The sequence below is a fragment of the Pan troglodytes genome, chromosome 1, assembly GCF_028858775.2.
Source record: "Pan troglodytes isolate AG18354 chromosome 1, NHGRI_mPanTro3-v2.0_pri, whole genome shotgun sequence".
In the NCBI taxonomy this organism is placed as follows: domain Eukaryota; kingdom Metazoa; phylum Chordata; class Mammalia; order Primates; family Hominidae; genus Pan; species Pan troglodytes.
In genome coordinates, this window is record NC_072398.2 from 13,054,580 (window position 1) to 13,059,161 (window position 4,582).

Below are 4,582 nucleotides of genomic sequence, written 5' to 3' on the forward strand. Positions count from 1 at the left end.
AGATTGGAACCAAACACTAAAAATAGGAAGGCAGGGGCTAAAAAGTTGTTTTAAGAACCTCCCCCAACCACAGTCACTCTGTGGGCTGAGCGGGGAGCAGGAAGCATGTCTGGTCACACCATCTTGGAATCAGAACCCATGGCTGGATGGATCGGATCTGCTGATGGCGCACGTGGAGCTGAACTTGAACATGACGCCAGCCCTGGGGGGCGAGGTTGGGGGTGTGTTGGGAGGCACTGCCCTCACTGCTGCAGCTCCTTCATTCTGTTGAGGGCACTGCCGGCACAGAACCACTTGATCCGCATCTCATTGAAGGTGTGGTTCAGGAGGATGGTCTCCTGGGTCCCACTGGGGTGCTTGATGATGCACTTCAGGGGCTTGTCAGGGGCGAAGTCCTTCAGGCCCTGAATAGTCAGCTTGTCCACAGGGTGAACCTTGTTGTAGTCGCCTGGGTCAGTAAAAGTCAGGGGCAGCAGGCCCTGCTTCTTCGGGTTGGTCTTGTGGATCCTGGCAAAGCTCTTGGTGATGATGGCCCGGCCCCAGAGGTGGGGAGGCTCCAGCACTGCGTGCTCCTGGCTCGAGTTCTCGTCCCCGATCACCACCCACCTGATGCCATGTTTCTTGTAGTAGCGGGCAGTGTCAGGGACGGGGCCAAACTCCTGGGTGACGGCACTGCACACGGAGTTGGCCTGGCTGTTTTCAATGTTGATGGCACCAGTCAGCAGGTTGTTGGAGATGTTGTCCAAGCGCCCACAAAACTTGAGCCAGGGGCCAGCAGCCAAGATGTGGTCAGTAGTACACTTCCCTTTGACCTTGATGAGTATCTGCAGGTCCTCCAGGTCCTTGCTATCCCACTTGTCAAAAGCCTCCAGGAGCTGCAGGCGCTGGCTAGTGGGGCTCACATCCACGTGCTGGCCACTGCTGTCCTGTGGGGGGTGCTGGTAGGGGTCCTGCCCTGGGTCAAACTCCGCTTGGGGAAGGTCGTCTGCATCCGGAGCCTCTAGCTTGAACTTCTTCCTATCTTTGCCCATCAGGTAGTTGGTCTCTGGGTTGAACTTGAGGATTCCCACAATGGCCAGGGCTGTGACAATCTCTGGGGACGTGACGAAGACATGGGTCTCAGGGTTCGCGTCATTGCAGCCCGTGAAGTTCCTGTTGTAGGAGGTGACGATTGTGTACTTCTTCCCCTTCTTGATGTCCTTCGTGTCCCCGCGGCCAATGCAGGGGCCACAAGCATTGGCCAGGACGATGCCACCCACATTCCTCAAAATCTGTGCGTAGCTGTCCCACTCAATGGTGGCGCGGATCTGCTCGGAGCCTGGAGTGATGGTGAAGTGGGACTTGCACTTGAGGTCATGGGCCAGTGCCTGCTTGGCCACAGCTGCTGAGCGCCCGGGATCTTCATAGCTTTAACTGTTGCAGGTACCAATCAGACCTACTCGGATGTCCAGAGGCCATCCTTCCTTCTCTGCCACCTTGCCCACTTCTGCCACAGGGTGAGCCTGGTCGGGGGTGAAGGGCCCATTGATGTGCGGCTTCAGCTCACTGAGGTTAATTTCAATTAGTTGGTCATAATGGCAGCCAGGGTCAGGCACCAAGTGATCCTGGAATTCATCAGCTAGATTGGCAATGTCTGTCCGGCCGGTCTTGCTTAGGTACTTCCTCATCCTGTGGTTGTAAAGGAACACGGAAGTGGTGGCCCCAATTTCTGCGCCCATGTTGCAGATTGTCGCCATGCCAGCACAGGAGATGGAGTCTACACCAGGCCTGTGATATTCCACGATTGCACCTGTGCCACCTTTCACTTTGAGGATGCCTGCCACACCTTCAGGATCACGTCTTAGGGTGAGGTCCAATTGGAGAGGGAGCCTGTTAGCTTCATGCCAATCACCTTGGGGCACTTCATCTCCTAGGGGATCCCAGCCATGATCTCCACAGCATCGGCACCCCCAACTCCAATGCAGATTCCCCCCAGGCCGCCACCACTGGGGGTGTGGGAGTCAGTGCCAATCAGAAGAACCCTAAGGTATGCATAGTTTTCCAGTATAATCTAATGAATGATTCCAGATCCAAGCCTCCAGAAGTCCACGCCATATTTGGCACCTGCAGTTGCCAGGAAATTATAAACTTCCTGGTTGATGTCCTTGGCCTGGCGCAGGTCTTTCTCGCCCCCGAGCTGGGCCTCTTTCAGATGGTCACAGTGGATGGTGGACGGCATGGCCACCTTGGGCAGCCCACTGCTGATGAACTGCAGCATGGCCACGCGGTCTGGCCACAGCCACAGGTGTCTTGCCCTGCTCGATTTCCTGGCTGGCTGGGTCATCCAGGTGTCCATACACGATCTTCTCCAAGAGGGTCAGAGGCCAGTTCAGTCGTTTGCAAACAATGTTAATGTTCTTCTCTAGCATGTCATAGTGGATGTACTCATTGGGCTCAAAGTGGCTCATCGCCATCTTGGCCCGTTGGCACAGGACTGAGGCCACATGGTATTGCCGCACACCCAGAGCTTTCTGCAGCCGGGTCACCAGTGGGCTGTAGGGAGCCATTTTGTGCACTGACAAAGATGAGGTCGTATGAATCTGCCTCTTTATCAGCGATGTCAATCTCTCCGGTTGGCTGCTCCAAGACGCCATCCCTAACCCCGTCTGGTTAGGGATAAGATGAGACGCCTCTTCTCACTGTTGTCACATCAGCCTGAGCAACCTCATCACACAGACTCTCTGTCGCTTGCTCATCGCCCACCAGACATCCAGGACCTCTGTGTGGCTGGCAGATGAGTGAGCATGAAGTGTGCGGATCTGGGAAGCCTCTGGGCTCCGGCACCAGACACACCTGGCATGATTCCTGCCTCCTCCGGTTGCTGGCTGGAAACCCTTTCACCAGACGCCTAGGTTGCTTAAGGTTCATTTTCCTCATCCGCAAAGTGAACATCCTGTTACTCATCTTGCAGGGATGATGGAAATACTGAATTATATCTACAAATAATTGCATATATTAACAATGTCAGCCACATAGTAAATTTTCATTCCTTGCATATATCGCCACCTAGTGGACATCTTTAACCAATAAGATTAAATCCGCTTGGACATTCCAGGCACGATTTCACACTCCTCCTTTCCATCCTGCCATCCTCAGCAACTCGCTGGATACACCTGGACTGGTGCTGTCCGGCCTGCAGGCCGCTAGCCCCATGTGGCTGCTGACCACTTCAGCTGTGGCTAGTTGGAATGGAGACGCGCCCTCAGTGTAAAAGTCACACTGGGTTTTGAAGACTTAGTAGGCGCAAAAGAATGTAAAATACTTCAACAATTTTTTTTTTCTGAAATGGACTTTCACTCTTGTTGCCCAGGCTGGAGTGCAATGGCGCAATCCCGGCTCACCACAACCTCCGTCTCCCAGGTTCAAGCGATTCTCCTGCCTCAGCCTCCTGAGCAGCTGGGATTACAGGCATGCACCACCACGCCCAGCTAATTTTGCATTTTTAGGGGAGATGGGGTTTCTCCATGTTGGTCGGGCTGGTCTCGAACTCCCGACCTCAAGTGATCCACCCGCCTCGGCCTCCCAAAGTGTTGGGATTACAGGCGTGAGCCACCGCGCCCGGCCCTCAACAATCATTTAAAATATTGATTATGTTATTATAATTATTGTCATATTTCTTTTTACCTTTTTAAATGAGGCTGCTAATGGCCGGATGCAGTGGCTCATGCCTGTAATCCCAGCACTTTGGGAGCCGAGGCGGGGTGATTACCTGAGGTCAGGAGTTCGAGACCTGCCTGGCCAACATGGCAACACTCTGTCTCTACTAAAAATACAAAAATTAGCAGGGCATGGTGGTGCACACTTGTCATTCCAGCTACTTGGGAGGCTCAGGCACGAGAATCGCTTGGGTGCAAGAGGCGGAGATTGCAGTGAGCTGAGATCGGCTGAGATCGTGCTGCCGCACTCCAGCTTGGGCGACAGAGCAAAACTCCATCTCAAAAAAAAAAAAAAAAAAAGAAGCTGCTAAAAACTTTAAATTGCATATATGGCTCAGCTTTGGGGCCTGCATCATATTTCTATTGGACAGTGAGTGCTATTCTACTCTCAAAAAAGAATCTGGAGGCTTGTGTCAATTCATTCACTAAGTGTGTGTGTATGTAGGCGGGTGTTTCAACCCTCATGATTGACACTTTTCGAAGAGGCCACAGATAAGGAGCCAAACTATACCCAGAGATGTTCCAAGCTGGATAACTGTGTGTCACAGAGAGGCTTCAACAAAAACAGGAGTCAAAGTCACTTGTTCTGATGTTTCACCCTGCCTCTCTGGACTTTCCCTGTGTGCAGCCCAACACTTCACATCTTGGAAGGTGGCTTAGGCTTCTTTCGCAATCTCTAGCCCCAAATCCATTTGCTCATGTGCAATCTAGCAGTCAAGTATCTGGTGCTGTTTTGGTTTGGTTTGGTTTTTTGTTTTTGAGACAGAGTCTCACTCTGTTGCCCAGGCTGAAGTGCAGTGGCATGATCTCGGCTCACTGCAACCTCCGCCTCCCAGGCTCAAGTGATTCTCATGCCTCAGCCTCCCGAGTAGCTGGGATTATAGGCA

At 52.8% G+C, this 4,582-nt stretch overlaps 1 pseudogene; it reads right to left on the reverse strand.

Moving 5' to 3' along the window:
- Positions 1-242: 242 nt before the first annotated feature.
- LOC469719 (aconitate hydratase, mitochondrial-like) lies at positions 243-2,546 on the reverse strand (annotated as a pseudogene).
- Positions 2,547-4,582: the final 2,036 nt, after the last annotated feature.